Source organism: Protopterus annectens, chromosome 3.part0 (genome assembly GCF_019279795.1).
Source record: "Protopterus annectens isolate FY-2018-M chromosome 3.part0, PAN1.0, whole genome shotgun sequence".
NCBI classification, from domain to species: Eukaryota; Metazoa; Chordata; order Ceratodontiformes; family Protopteridae; genus Protopterus; species Protopterus annectens.
The window spans coordinates 1,959,433,718-1,959,450,707 of record NC_056731.1 but is presented as its reverse complement, the minus strand read 5'-3'; the positions used below and the strand labels follow the sequence as shown (position 1 = coordinate 1,959,450,707).

Sequence of the window (16,990 nt, the reverse complement as noted above, 5' to 3'; positions counted from 1 at the left end):
TGGTAGCTGCTTTGAATTGTTTAAGTTGATGGACAGACCTAATTTCTAATGGAAGCCTATTCCAAGAAATGATAGAATGGTTAAGTATAGAGGTTGATGCCCATTTTGGCTTTGGGTTTATAGATTTGAATAAGATCTTGGTCTGAGCTATGTAGAGATCTGGTGGGAGAATTATGAGGCATGACAGGAGATAAGCTGGGGCAGTAGGAAGACTGGTATCGTACAGAGTAAATAGTCAGGACCTGAGAGAGGAGAAGCTGGTGGGTAATTCTAGCCAGTTTATTTAGTGAGAGGCAGTGATGGGATTTATATGTACGGGTTGCTGCAAATCTAGATACTTTGTTATATGCTGATTCTAGTTTAGTAAGGAGAGAGGAGTTGAGGTTTGTCAGGATTTGTGAGCTATACAATAGACTTCATAGGCGGTAAGCATGAGACAGGGTAACTTTTCCTTTGTTAGTGAGAAACTTTTTTTTCTATACGGGAGGCCGAGTTTTAATTGAGTCTTCTGAATGCAGTTATTGACATGTAAGTCAAACTTAAGTTGATCATCTATGATGACACCTAAGAGTTTTGTGCTGGATTCTACTTCAATGAGAGTGTTATAAAGAGACTGAATGGAGAAAGTATGTTTAAGGTGGTTGACATTTTTGGGTAGGAAAAGTAGGAGTTTTGTTTTCTTTGGGTTCAGAATAAGCAGATTTTTTGAGAGCCAGGTTTCTACTAATTTAAAGGATGCCTTGGTGGTGGATATAAGTTCAGTAGGGGTGTCAGTAATGGTGATGACTGTAGAGTCATCAGCATATTGTACCAGGGAAGACTGGGGACAGGATGTATAGAGTTGATTGGTAAAGATATTGTAAAGTAATGGAACAAGACTAGAGCCTTGTGGCATGCCCATTTTAACAGAGTGAGAGAAGGGGAGAGAGCAGAAAACCATTTAACTAATTGCAGTTGGTCAGTGAGATAGCTGAAAATCCAGGTAAACAACTGACATAGAGAAGTTAAGGTTGACAGTTTAGATAGTAGAAGTGAGTGAGACACAGTGTCAAATGCTTTTGAAAGGTCTAAGAAAAGACAAGAGATGAATTTGTTATTTCTGGCCACAGAAATTTTGTTAAGGAAGTATATTAGGGCAGTAGTAGTACTGTGTTTAGAGTGAAAGCCATGTTGTGTAGGTGTGAGAAGGTTTTCCTGCTTTCGGTACTGCGTGACTTGTTTATGTGTGCATTTTCCCAATATTTTAGAGGGAGGGGATAGAATGGTGATGAATCTAAAGTTAGTGATTTCCGTGGAGTAACCTCCCTTATGTATAGGTAGAGTGTAAAATTCATTCCAGAGAGAAGGGACCTATGACTCAGTGAGAGAGCAATTTATCAATATAGACACAGGGAAAGTGAGTCAACTGCTTAACTGCAGGAAATAGGAGGGAATATTGTCAGCAGATGTTGAACTGGTTTTTAGTTTAGTGAGTAGAGATTTTATGTAGCTGGTAGAAACAAATGTAAGGGATAAAGTATTAGAAGAGTTTGAAGTTGGAGAGGGTTCAGAGGAGTTAGTATCCAGGTTGGTTCTAGAGTTTATGGTGTTAGTGGAAGAGGGGTCAGAGGGAAACATTTTAGATATGGAATCTATGAAATGGTTTTAAAAGATTGCATCAGTTTCCTCTGGTGTCTTGTTTGGGGCAGGGATTTGGGAAGGAAGGGTTTCCTTTATTGATTTATCTTTCTTCAAAGGAATACATAAGTTGTGCCTATGGCTTAATGTTTGATGCTGACAAAATAGTAGCTCACAATAAACTAGCAGGGCAATTGTTATGAGGATGTACAGGTCCTGTCTGGGAAAAATGCCTGCCTCCTTAACCCCCTCCCCAAAAAAAAGACCGTCACTGCCTATGCATCCCTCTGGTTTTAGATCAAATTGCCACCATCATGTATTTCAAGTGACTGCTGACATACATATACATAGCATACTTCCTCACTCCTCATCCCTAAACCCAAAGACAGATACCTGTATATTTGCCTGATGTGCAATTTAGACAGTTCACTGCCCCTACACAAGCTGTTTTAACCTTCATTGTACACCTCTGAGGTCTGTGAAGAAAGTAAAAGAAACAATTTCCACACTGTCCCCAGCCCAAACACAAGCTATAATGACCTCCTGTTCATACCTCTAAGGTTTGACTGTGATGAAAATTAAAATAATAACCACACAACCCCCAGCACCCCCTAACATAACCTACAGCACTTTCAGTATACACACACACACACACACACACACACACACACACACACACACACACACACACACACACACACACACACACACACACACACACACACACACACACACACACACACACACACACACACACACACACACACACACACACACACACACACATCTGAGCAGGGTTGTTTTTACAATGGGTGCGGTTGAGAGTAGAGACTATTATCAACTTTATCCTAAAAGGATCAGATCACAGCTCTACTCCAGTTAAAAATTGTAACCAGAAAATTAATACATTTTTTCTCCTCAGTTCTTCCCCTACCAGCAATAGCTTTTGTGGGATCCACATACACTCAAGGATGATTAAGAGGGTCCCCTTTATTCATTTATACAGTCTGGGGAGTGGGGACTACCAAACTTGTAAATATCTAAGAGCCTGAATGCTCTGTGATATATTATATGCCTTACTTTTGAAATATAACGAGTTGCTAGCTGCAGTTTTTACTGAGGCCTAGAAGAATAATGGATGTGTCTTGGTATTATTGGGTGTATGCACAGATAAATGGGTATATCCCGGTATTATTGGGTGTGCGCACAGATAAATGGGTGTGTCTCGCTATTATTGTGTTTCTGCACAGATAAATGGGTATATCTCCTTATTATTGGGTGTATCTTTCACACACACACACACACACACACACACACACACACACACACACACACACACACACACACACACACACACACACACAAGCCATTGCAATACTAATTTTGTACTTATTTAAGCAACTAGCAATACGTTGTGCACATACCTCCAAACCATACCGAATTACTCGGTTTTTACACAGTTTTGGGTCCAAATAATGGTGTGCCATGATTCCTGAGTGGCACCTCTTAATTTCCAATTTATTTTTCCCTTTTTTATTTATTTATTTTTTTGCTTTTTGAGCTTACGTCATCACGTGCCTGATGACATCAGCTCCATCGGCCTACCAGCCTGTCGGAATTGAGCTCAAGGACTCATGTGCACACATTTCCAGCTGGCTGTTTGATCTCTGAGTGGAAAGGAATTATCTATCTTATGGTTACTGCAGAGCTTGAGTGGGAAGAACTGCTTGAACTGGATCTGTGAGCATGGGAACTGCAGTGTAGAACTGAACGGAGTGGATTGCTTGCTTCAGCGCATACAGGAGCTGCATCTGTTGAGGTATTTACAAAATTACAGTGTGTGTGCTTACGTTCTGCTTTTAGCATTCTTGTTGAGGTATTTTATTTTAAAATGAACAGACTGCTTCAGTGTGTGATCTCCTGAACTTTCCTGAATGGAATTGAAACTGCTGAATGGACTGCTTGCTTCAGCACAGGTATTTTAAACTGCTTGCTTCTCTTTTTTATTTTAAACTGTTTGCTTCGCTTCTCCTGAACGGAATTGTTGTTGAGGTATTTTATTTTAAACTGCTGAACAATCTTCTTGCTTCAGTGCAGGTATTTTATTTAAACTGCTGAATGGTTGCCTGAACGGAATTGATTTATTTTGGTTGCTTCATCTGAACTGTTGCCTGAATGAAATGAAAAAAGAAGTTATGCCTTACCATAACATTCCATCTGTATTGTTGATCCCCATTCAGTCATTATGTTTGGGTATCGGTTCCGAGCTCGGAATCGAGCCGGCCATTTTCCAAGCTCGCGTCAGCTTCAAACTCTCGAGCTAAACTCTTACCCACAATTCCCCTCTCCCTGTTACCTCAGATTGAGTTTGCATGTTAAAGAAGGTAGAGGCTACCTCTGGTCAAATAACCTAAGAGAACTGGATGGTGAGATCCACTAAAAACCACAGGAGGGGGAAGGAGGGAGGGTCATAATGACTGAATGAGGATCAACAATACAGATGGAACATTATGGTAAGACATAACTTCTTTATCTGATATTGTTAATCCTCGTTCATTCCTTACGTATGGGACAGAGTCCCCAGCTACCTCTATTCCTGGGAGGCTCTCATGGAAGGACATTCTTGAGCAACACAGAACCGAAAGATGCTCTTCCCCTGGAGGCCAAATCCAATTTGTAATGATTGATGAAGGTATGAGGCTTAGCCCAAGTTGCAGCTGCACAGATGTTATGTAAAGAAGCTGTGGCATGGAAGGCAGCAGAAGTTGCCACCGACCTTGTTGAATGAGCTTTCATGGTAGTAGGCAACGAAATATTACGTTGTGTATAAATAAAGGTCACACAGTCCTTCAACCATCTAGCTAATGTGACCTTGGCAACAGCTGATCCTAATCAAGATCCAGAAAAGGCCAAAAATAACTGGTCAGATTTACGAAAGGGTTTAGTCCTGTTTAGATAAAAACTGATTTGCCTGTGTATATCAAGGGTATGTAGGCAATACTCTCCTCTGTTTGAATGGTTGGGAAAGAAAACTGTCAATTCAATGGCTTGATTAATGGACATTTCAGAGATCACTTTAGGCAGAAATGAGAGATTAGTTCTCAGAGACATTCTATCTCTATGAAAAATCAAGTATGGACTCTTGATACATAAAGCTTGAAGTTCAGAAATATGTCTAGCAGAAGTAATAGCGACCAAAAACAAGGTTTTCCAAGGCAAATACTTGAGGTTGCAAGAAGAGGCTGGTTCGAAAAGTGCCATTGTCAGAGCTTGTAGAACTAGTGATAAATCCCATGGTTGAATAGGTTCTCTAAAAGGTGGCTTCAGATGATTCACACCTTTTATGAAGGTCTTGCACAATTTATGGGACATAAGAGAGGAATCTTGGACACCCTCATGAAAATTAGAAATTGCAGCCAAATGAACTCTAATGGTAGAGGCCGATAGACCCGATTGAAACTGGTCGGCCAGATAGTCTAGTATTATTGACACTGGTGCTGAAAAGGGGTCTACTTGTTTATCTTTCAGCCAGCAGGTAAATCTTTTCCACTTGCTCAGATAAGTAATTCTAGTGGAAGACTTATGAGAAGCAATGAGAATATCACGTACTGGTAAAGAAAGATCATTCTGCCTGGCAATCAAGGGAATTGGAGTAGCCAAGCCATTAGCTTCAGGCTGTTCAGGTTGGGATGAATCAGGTTCTGTGGATGTGAGATCAACTCTGGCATTGGATGGAAGATCCAAGGTCGATCTAGTAGGTGAGGCCAAAGGAATAGGAACCAAATCTATCATAGCCAATATGGTGCTATGAGGATTACCTTGCTCTTCAACCGCCGGGCTTTCTTCAGAAACTGGGGAATGAGAAAATAGGGCAGAAATGCGTAGAGAATACCCGAGGACCAATTGTGGACTAGAGCATCCCTGGGTGACTGCCCTGGAGGGGGAATCAGGGTGAAGTAGTTGCTGCATTTGTAGTTGGTCGGGGATGCAAAGAGGTCACAGCAAGGACGGCCCCAGCAGTGGAAGATCTCCGCCACTATCAAGGGATTCAGGGACCACTCGTGAGGTTGAAGAATGCACCTGCTGAGTCTGCCTGCTATCACGTTGGAACTCCCGGGAATGGGCATTGCTAGAAGAAAACGGTTGGTAGCCATCACCCATTGTCATATCCTCATGGCCTGTCGACATAAGGGGTAATATTTGGTTCCACCTTGCTTGTTGATATACCAGACCACCGCCATGTTGTCTGATTGAATTGCAATTGTCCCAGACGGCAGCAGGGGATGGAATGCTTGCAACGCCAGAAGCACCAAACTCAGCTCTAGAACATTTATATGCAGATGGGCCTCCAGTTGGGACCAAATGCCTTGGACTGTCTGTCCCTGACATAGCCCCCCCACCCCATCAGGGAGGTGACTGTGGTCACTGTGGCCTTGGGTTGCTGGAGGAAAAAGGGGCGAGACCATTGAAAGAGATTGCGTGTCATCCACCAATTTAAATCCTGTTTGCACCTGTGGGTTACTCGAATTATGGCTGAAAGAAGATGTTGAAAAGGATACCATTGGGTGAGCAGTAACCATTGTAGAAGCCTCATGTGAAACCTGGCCAGGGGAAACAATGGTGATGGAGGCTGCCATGGAACCCTACAGCTGTAGAACCGATTGAGCCATGGATTTTTCCTTTGAAAGGATTGGAATTAGTTGTTACTTTATCCTTAAAATTCTGTGCTCTGGAATAGCAGCTCTGCAGTTTTTTGTGTCCAAGATAACCTCTATAAATTCTGTCGACTGAGAAGGGGTGAATTGGAGTTCTGCCAGTTTATGGTTATGCCTAGCCTTTGACCAGCAAGGAGAGAGTATGCCAGGGCTTTTTCCAGTAGATGTCTGGTGGGGGCGGACATGAGCCAGTCATCTAGGTATGGAAACACCTGGAATCCTTGAAGTCACAGGTGAGCTGTGACAACTGCCATGCACTTTGTGAACACTCTGAGGGCTATAGAGTCCGAAGGGTAGTACTCTGAACTGGTAATGACTGGCTCCCGCACGGAAGTGCAGAAATCTTCTTGATGGCCTGTCCAGCTTTATGTGGTAGTACGCATCTTGAAGATCTATAGAGCACATCCAGTCATCTTTTTCCAAAAGCGGGAGGATAGACTGTATAGTGACCATCCAGAATTTTTGAACTCTCACAAACTTGTTCAATACGCTGAGATCCAAAATTGGTTTCCAGTCCCCGGTTTTCTTTGGCACCAAAAATAATCTTGAGTAGAATCCGGATCCTATCTGGTCTGGAGGGACTATTTGGATGACTCTTTTTCTTAGCAGCTTTTCTATCTCTAGTGCTGCTTCTTCCCTTTGACTGGGTGGAGCATCGGGAAGATTTTTTGAAGGGACAGGACAAAGATCGAAGGGGATATGATAACCTCTGGTTATGATCCTTTGTACCCAAGAATTGGTAGTGATGGTTAGCTAGGCAAAAGGGTACAAGGAGAAATGTCCCCCAACCACCTCCAGAGGAAAGGACTAGGGCCACTCTTCAGGAGCGCTGGTAGGATTGACCAGGGAAAGAATCCATGGAACCCTGGTTATGCGGTCCTCCTCTGCCCCAAAAGGAGCGTCTTCCCTGTGAGTTTCCCCCTCTGCCTTTGGGGGAGAACTCGGCCTGTGTGTCACGGAAAGGACCCTGAGATTTCTTGAACCATATCTTCCCACTCTTTTGGTTTCGGGAGAAAGCACGTTGAGGGGAAGAATAACGAACACCTATGGCAGAAAGGGTCTTACATTCTTGTTCACATCTGGCCAGTGTGTTTTAACTTTAGGCCCAAATAACGAGGAGGGCTCAATGGGGGCATTACGAAAGGAAGACTTAAAAGGTTCCTCGAAGTTGCACAAGTGCATCCAGGCGTGTCGTCTCAAGACCGCAGCTGAACCCGCCGCTCTAGCTGCTCCTTCTGATGTGTGAGATATTAATCGCATAGAGGAGTTAGATATAGACTCAATGGTGGCCAGCTGAGAAGCCACTTTGTCATGGACCTCATCAGACACTGCACCAGCCAAGGTTTCAGAGAGCTCAGAAACCAGATCTTTTTGAAGCCTGGTAAAATGTGCCATATAATTCAGGGACCTGATAGCAAAGGTCGCTGAAGCAAAAATGCGCTTCCCTATTCTGTCCAGGGCCTGGGACTCTCTGTTAGGTGGATGGACAGTCTGGCTTTCTTCTTCTGCCAGATACTTTTTTGTTGTGGCCACCACCACCAAAGCATCTATAGGAAGACCTTTGGACCAATGGGGATCTGAAGCAGGAGGGAACAAGATTTTATCTGGCCTCCGGGAAATAGCTTCAACAGTATCAGGGGCCTTCCAAGCACACTGCATGATGAACTTGACAAGTTCATCCGCAGGTGGAGTAACCCAGGAGGTAGGGGGCCAAGCGCAAAAAGCCTGCAGGAACACAGATTCCTCAGGGGTCAGATTAGAGGGCTGCCAGTCACCTCTCTGTTTCAGGATTTCAAGGATATCGCCAAAGGATACCTCAGAAGGTGACCAAGGGGATCCTTCCCCCTCATTGAAATCTGTGTCTTCGGTGAGAGACTCCTCTGTGGAGTCCATGTGCTTCCTCTTACACAAACTTTTCTGGTGGACCTCCTCAGTGGGAGAAGCTGGGGAAGACAACGGAAAAGGGGATTCCTGAGGGAATATGTCCTGAGGCCCTTGCACCCATTGTCTGCTAGGTACGACTTGTGAAACCAGTGTACCAGAGGAGGGCAGAGGTATAGACAGTCCGGTATCGCTAGCAGAAGCGAAACCCTTCTCCATCAATTGGAAGGCTGGTCTGCCCAGAGAGGAGTGTATGTCAAGGACAGGGGGCACTCCTCCCCTAAGTGGCTCAGCCTGCTGACTTGGAGTCCCTGGATGGCTGTGGAGCAGCAAGCTATGCGTGTCACAGCTGACATCCTGGGTTGTAGCAAAACTATCCTGCCACAAAGGCAACTGTGGTTCCTTAGTGAGATCCATAAAGGGAGCCGCAGAAGGGGAAGGCCGTACTATATCCATGGACTTCAAAGGCAATGAAGGAGGAGAATAAGAAGTTGTCTTTGGAGATGGATGATCGCCTCCCAAGGAAGGATAGTTCCTGAGGGGTGGAATACCTCTGGCCAAGAATGCCTGGTCCACAAGATGCAACACATCATGTTCAGAAAGACTTCTAGAGGATCTCACAGAAACTGAGGGGGACACAGGCCTGTCCACAAAAGAGGCAGACTCGGTGCCCATCTCATCTGACTGCACTGAGGACAACAGTGCCAAGAAACACTGAACAACTGTAGTCTGCACCGAAGAAGTCATCTGTGCCAATGTCATTGTCTGCACTGACACAGGGATCGGTGCCCAAGTGGTTGTCGTGCAAAAAAATGCAACCGACAAAACTGGAGTCAGTAATAAAGGCCAAGGTCTGTGCTGACTGAGCGGTCGGTGCTGAAACAGTGGTAAAGGTCTGAACCAAGGAGCTGCTCGATGCCAATATGTAGAAGGCTGCAGGAGAGGACGGAGCCGAAATCACTAATGGAGCCGAAGGCCTCGGTGCTGAAGATCTGGGCACCGAAAGCACTGAGGCTGACTGAGAGAGCTCCGGAGCTGAAATTTTAGCCTTTTTAGATTTTGGTTGGTGAGAGTCCCCAGCCAGGGATGAAGGCAAGGATTTAGCCTTAGTAGGAACATCCATTTTCTTATGGGCTTTAGGAGGGGTTGAGACCTCCAACCCAGAAATAGCCTCTGGAAAGGGAAATTTTAGAAGCCCCTTCAGTATCAGCTTATTTTTCCTTTCTAACAAAGTTCTATTAGAAAATTTTTCACATATAGTACAAGGTGGTTCAACAGATAAATGGGAAGCTCCCAAACAATAAGCACATAAAGAGTATGCATCAGAAGTAGGCAGTTTGTGTCCACAATCAGAACACCGCTTAAACCCCGGACTACCCTTTTTATCTGCCATATTAACAAATAGAAAAATACCAACAATGGTACAAGAGAGTACCCGAAGGTATGAAAGAGAAAAAGAAAGGGATTACCAATGATGGTAAGGAGAAATTACCTCGCAGTTAAAGGGGGAAGTAAAGGACAGAAAAAACCTGAGAAAATTATGAACGCTAGATGCGATAGGGCAAGAGACAATAAAATATCAACTTTTCTGACAGAAAAGTAATTTGTAAAGCAATTAAACAACAATTGACTGTACTTAGCTCAAGAGAGGTAGCTTGACATGACCTGATGGCAATGCGGCAAACAAAATCTGAGGTAACAGGGACAGGGGAATTGTGGGTAAGAGTATAGCTCGAGAGTTTGAAGCTGAAGTGAGCTTGGAAAATGGCCAGCTCGGTTCTGAGCTCGGAACTGATACCCAAACGTAAGGAATAAACGAGGATTAACAATATCAGATGGTACTTTATTTAAACTGCTGAAGGTATTTTATTTAGACTGCTGAAAGTATTTTATTTAAACTGTTGCCTGAACGAAATTGATTTATTTTTATCAGCGCAGGTTCTTTACTTAAACTGCTGAAAGTATTTTTATTTAAACTCTGAGGTCAGCGCAGGTATTTTATTTAAACTGCTGAACAGACTGCCTGCTTCAGCACAGGATTGTGTGTATTTTTATTTAAACTCAGAATTTATTTATTTTGGTCAGCCCAGGTATTTTATTTAAACTTGAAACTGTTGAACGGGCTGCTTGCTTTAGCGGAGGTATTTTAAACTGCTTGCTTCTCTTTTTTATTTTAAACTGTTTGCTTCTCTTCTCCTGAACAGAATTGTTGTTGAGGTATTTTATTTTAAACTGCTGAACGGTCAGCTTGCTTCTTGCTTCAGCGTAGGTATTTTACTTAAACTGCTGAACGGTTACCAGAACAGAATTGATTTACTTTGAGAAGTAGAGATAGGAAAAAAGAGAGAAAGGCTATGACAGAAATAGAGATTAGTATAGAGGTAAGAGGAACATGGGCTGGGGAGGTAACTGGTTGTATGGATGGTGGTTGAATAACCATGTAGAGTTTAGGAGAAGGAGGGGGGTTATGTTGGGTCATGGCAGGGGCAGGACCAAGAGTTTAATAGGTTGACTTCTCAAGAGTTTAATAGGTTGACTTTTAGAGCCTTTTTGAAATTGTTTGTGTTAGGATATCAGTGGTAAAATATTTAATGACTGTAGGCTTTGCTGGTGTCTAAAGCCGACTATGCATATGTGCTGTATAGTTATTGGTACTAATTGCTTATATGCTAGAAATGTATACTTTTTTCAAAACTTGTCTAGCAGCTTCTCCTTTCTTTACATAAGGACACATAAGGTTTTTTATTTTATTTATTTTTAATTATTTAAACTTTGTTAACTGGGTTAGCCCCACTAAGCCAATGGTGTCTTTCCAGAAGAGATCTGAGGTGGTTCATACTGACAAAAGGAAATTTGGCCAGTGCACCTGGGAACTTCCCCTAATCTTTTTGATAAGTGCTGTGGTATCTTTTATATCCACTTGAGCTACCACCAGCTTAGGCAGAGGGGGCATCGATTTAATGTGTCATCCAAAGGATGGTTTGGTGAAAAGGGTATAAGCTGAAGATGTAGCCAAACTTGCAGGGTCAGCATTCAAACTGACCTGTCATTGTCACATCTGTATACAACATCTGCAGATCTCTGTCCATGCCTGCAAGTATCAGTGCAGACAACATTTTGCTTCCAGAAATTTTGGAATATCTTTAATATTTGTAGAGATCATCCCTAGAAACCCTGAAACTTTAAGCATGTGTATACATACCTCTCAAGTGCACCTCATTATGAGGAACATACCTCATTTTGGGTTTTAAAAAGTTCATGCTCCTCAGTGTTTCACATTGAAAAGGTCTGTCACACATTCAGTGTTAGAATCTTTTTAACTAATATCCATGGTAAACAGAACTGAATCATATCAGTTCATTAAAAAGATCTTTTTATAAGTAAAACCAGCATATTTTAACCATACTGTAAAGTTGTTAGTAAGCAGCTGGTGTGTGTTCTACATTTTCCCATTTGTTTCACATTATGAGAGGTAGTATTCATCATTTTGGAGATGGAAGGTTGAGCGGGGTCTATGTCAGTAGACCGAAATCCCACTTACCTGACACTTAAAATACTGAGATGACAAAGTCAAAATTCCGTAATACCAACGTCCCAGAACACTGACATTTCACACCAGGTAAGTAATCGCTTGGCCACCATGTTGAACTTTGCCCCTTACCCCCCCCCCCCATGGTTGTATGATCTCAGAGTTGGTATAGTTAGTTAGAGGGGTGTGGGGGTGCAGATCCCCATAGGTGGGTTTACTTTGCTTTGGTTTTAGTTTATTTTTCAGGGTAGCCAAGCAGTTACTTACCTGGAGTGGAAAGTCGGTGTTCCAAGTCATCAGTGTTCTGGATTGTCGGCCTTTTGCCGTCTCTGTATTTTAAAAGTTGGGTAAGTGGGATTTCCATCTACTGAAGTGGACCTGTTGAGAGCTATGCATGTATATATTATTTTAGGATAAGAAATGCCTGCTACAATTAAGTGTAAATTTCCTCAAGGTAAACACAGTTTTTCTAAAGTTAATAACATGGGAGTAAGCCACAAAATTAGGAAAAGGAGTCCTCATGGTCTAAGTGAATATGCAGGGGAGAAAAACGCTTTGCTGAAAAATACATTTCTTACTGCAGATGAAACTGAAGAAAGACTCCTGGGTCTCTTCTTTTTCATTTGCAAGATGTTTTTCAGTACTGACCTAGGTCCAACTGTAGCTTGAAACCAGACCTATATCAGTCTTTGAATAGATAGATCCAACATCAGTCCTGAGAACTTCTCTGAGTAAAGTAATTCAATTTCTTCCACTAGCTGTTTATAGACTATAAAGGTACAGTTTGCACAGGGAGATGGCCTTTTTGGTATGGCAGATGATTAAGCTCTAGTATTAGACAGTAGGTATTGCTCCTTGACTTTTCCAGATTTGTTTTGGAATATTTGGTATTGGAATTGGTGCCAGTACCAGTACAGGTACCCACTTCATTGTATAGTTTATGATATGTATACAGGTAGGCAAAGTCAAATTCCTGAAGTGTCAATTGCTTGAAGCATAAGACACTGAAGAACACAATGATGCTCTCTGTTTTCCACTGGAAATCAATACCAGTGTGATTTCTAAGTATGAGTCAGCAGTGATTCCCTTTCGAAGATTTCTCTCTTGTTTGTGTTCTTACAACCATGGTGCTGGTATATGTAAGTTCGCGGGGATGTGAGGACTTGCTTTCCACATTAGGGGGTACAGATGCCTTTTGTATTTCAAGCATTAATTTTCAGTGTTTCTCATACTCTGGGTTTTGCTGTTTGCTGTTTCTTAGTAGAACAATACTTTGTAGGCACTAACATCAGTAAAGGTTCCACAGACACCAAAGAGACTGACTTAACTTCCTCATGTTTAGGAGTTAGTAATGCAAATGTGCAAGCCTCACCAGTACTGCCAGCACTTGAGTTCATGGGATATGACATCATTATTTTGATCTGATTAATCTTTTCTGTCATAGCTGACTGTTTCAGATATTTCTCACTGGAATTCTTCAAAGTCATAAGGCATTTTTCTGACAGTGATTGATATCTCACTCCAACTGTCTAATCAATACAAAAAGGTCTGTTGCCATGGATATGAACTTTTCTACTGTCTCCATTACCGGCTTGGTGGATATGGGCATCCTAAGGCAAAGTAGAAATTGCCTCATGTTTACTGACAACCAGTTATTTCTCAAACAAACTAATATGGTATGTGAGAGATGTATTTACACAATGTCACTGGAGCCAAAGCTCTCACATAAAAGTACTCCTAATGTCAATAAGGTTGTCAGTAGTGCACACACTGCACCCATCATGCACAATTCAAAGCAGATATATCAACCCCCATATGCTGAGACACTTACATGTAACCTTCCTAAGTCACAAAGACCTCCAAGATGAAGTACAAATAACAAAAACCCTCAGATGCCCCAAATGCACTCTTTCAAAACAACACCCGCATCAACACACAGAGCTACATCTCATAGAGCCTCTACCTCTAAGCTCATAAGGCAATCCACCACCCAATCCAACATTCTAGTCATTGGAGACTCCAACATGAGACACACTGATGTCCCTCTCACCAGGCTGAATCAGGAGAAAGTTACAGTCAGTTGTTTATCAGGGGCTAGAATCTGCCACATTATGCATGCACTCAGATCATTGACCACAATTACCAGTATGACTCAGTCATAGTCCATGTGGGAGTAAATGACCTGAGATGTACCTCCCTAGATTACGTGAAGAGAGACATCATGGAACTCTCGGAATATGTGTCTCAGTTTGGTATGAGCGTAGCATTGAGCAGCATTTTAGCTTCTCCAAGAATGATGCCATGATAAGAACAAAAGATGATTGACTTTAATAATTGGCTTAGTTTCTGGTGTCATTCTAAGGAGGTGCAATATTTGTCAGCATGGAACAAGATGGTCAACAGACCATGCTGCTTTGCCAGGGATGGTCTGCATCTCTCCCCTCTAGGCTTTCGAATATTAGCTAAAACATTGTCTTCCCCTATAGTGCTTTTGTTAGGCAATGCCAGACTGAAAGCACTTCTGAAATAGCAAATCAAAACCAAGATAATCTAAAGGTATTACTTCTCAATGCTAGGAGCCTAAACATAAAAACTCCACTTCCTAGGTCTCTTTACCCTAGAGAATGCAGACATGTGTATGGTCACTGAGACATGGTTTAAAGACGATGAGTGCACACCAACAGTGTAAGGTTATAATGGCTTCTACACATTTAGGCCAACTACTTCACAGGCAGGGACTAAAGGTGGAGGTGTCTCTATTTACATCAAAAATAAATATACTTCAAGGCTGGTCAAACAGGAGAATGCACTTGAGCTCCTTCATGTTCAAATCACCATAAGTAAAAATCCAATACCACTTCCTTGCAAGCTATAGGTTCCCCTCTATGACCAATACCATGTATTTAAACATATTAGAAACACTAACCATCCAACCCAATACCATATTCATGGGTGACTTTAATTATCCCACTATTAACTGGGAATCCTATATGACATCAACTGTACATGCACAGGGATTCCTGGATTTTTGTAAACACAAACTTTCTGGACCAGATAGTCAATACACCAACCAGGGGTGCAACCATACTGGATCTGGTCATCACTAATATGGGAGACTGCTGCACAGCCCCTACTGTAATGCCTTAGCTGGTAAGGTCAAACTATAAAATAGTCTCCTTTGAAGTAAAAATAAAACCCAGCAGTAAAAATAAAAACCCCAGCTAAACCTGGAATATTCAGGAACTATTCCAAGGCTAACCTTCTGCTATAAAGTGAGAACTTGGCAAAATTTCAAGCCCCCATAAACCCTGAGAACACTGCTGCCTATGCAGAACTGTTCACAGAAACCTTGTAAAAGCATGTTAATAGCTGCACAGATGCAGCTGTACCCACCAGGTAGAAGTACATAACTAACTCAAAAAACAAGCCACCCTGGTGGGCTCACAAAATCAATAGGCTGTATACAGGAAAAAGAAAATAATGGCAAAAATTAGGAGGTGCAGCACCCACCAGGATAAAAGCGCTCTCATCAAACTAAACAAACAACTCAGAGAACAAATAAAGTCTACCAAAGCCAAATTTGAGGTAAGTTTGGCCTCCCAGGCCAAGGACAACAATAAAGCATTCTTGAGCTATGTCTGCAACTTCAAAGGCAATACACTTTTGTGTGCAGAGCTCATTGTAAATGGAATCACCTATACTTAGCCAGAAGATATCAAACCTCCTGACTCTAACTTTACCCCCTCTACCCCTCAACCTTCCCTCAGGAAATATCAAATATAACTCCCCTATTATTACTAGGGAACAGGTCCTTAATGCTTTCACTAAGACCAAAAACACAGCATCAGTGGGCCCAGACAACATCCCAGGATGTCTTCTAAATAGCATAAAACATGACCTATCAGGGCCTCTGGAATTACTATTTAACTGTAACCAAACAGGGGGATGCCGCATGAAAGGAGAAAGGCAAGAGTCATCCCTCTGCACAAAGGTGGGCAATCTACAGACCCTGGAAACTACAGACCTATAAGTCTCTGTCTCTCTAGTCTTAAATGTAAAGCCATGGAAATAATTATCATGGAGATGATCAACAGATATATAGTAAATCTCCACACATTGGACCCAACCCAGTTTGGTTTCGTCAAGGGCAGATCATGCGTACTCAACCTGGTGGACTTCTTTGAGAAGGTCAGCAAAGCAATGGATGAGGGCAAAATGGTTCACACTGCTTACCTTGACCTAGCCAAGCTTTTGACACAATACCACACTCAGGCATTGTTGACAAACTCAGGCATTTAGATACAACTGGCTCACAGACAGGATACAGGAAGTTAGAATTGGGGAGTCCACCTCTACAAAGAGGTCAGTCAGAAGTGGAATCCCTCAGGGTCAGTCCTTGGACTGCTCCTTTTTGGCATTTACTTCTCTGAAGTCAAGGCTAATGTCAGTGGTCTCTGGCTGAATAATTTGCAGATAATTGTAAATTATGAGCTGTCATTGAATCTCACACTGACACAAATGTTCTGCAGGAGGGGATGACACAGGCAAACAACTGATGTCAGAGCTATGGACTAAAACTAAATGCCAGGAAATACATAATAGTATCCTTTGGGAAGTCATCCATCCCTGGTAACTATCACATTGACAATACACCCCTTAGAGTTGTCCCAGTAGTCTGGGACTTAGAGACACACACAGATAGTAATTTAGCCTTTCACTATTCAGTGTTGAGGAACTCATTCTATGTTGCACAACTTACAAACAAAAGTATGACATCTAAGTCCAAGGAAGTTATTGTTCCACTGCATTTAGCATTCATCAGACATATCATTGAGTACAATGCCCCCTTTGGTATGTACTTAACCAGGCATATCCAACAATTGGAACGTCCACAGGTGATTCTCACTAAAAGAATACAGGGTGTAAGTAAAATGTCCTACGCAGACCGCCTCAAAGCCCTATCCCTGTATTCTGTCTCCTACAGGCTTTTGAGGGGAGATCTATGCCTGGCATACAGGGCACTGTCAGACCCCACTCTGATGGACCTCCTGCATATCCACAAAACAAACAGCACAAGAATTACCCATTCTAAAGACTTAAACCTTGCCAGTGTTATAAATAGGACTTACTGGAGAGATAGGTATGTATCCCAGAGACTACCCCATCTATGGAACAGGCTCCAACATCCATGTGAAGCAGAGTTCCTCCCTACCCCAGTTCAAGTGCAACTTGGACAATTTGATGGGAA

At 42.4% G+C, this 16,990-nt stretch overlaps 1 protein-coding gene across 1 annotated transcript in view; it reads right to left on the bottom strand.

Annotated features, from left to right (window-relative positions):
* The window catches only part of CCDC13 (coiled-coil domain containing 13), a 977,767-nt gene that overhangs the window by 68,222 nt on the left and 892,555 nt on the right, over positions 1-16,990 (bottom strand). The gene's annotated exons all lie outside the window — the stretch shown is intronic.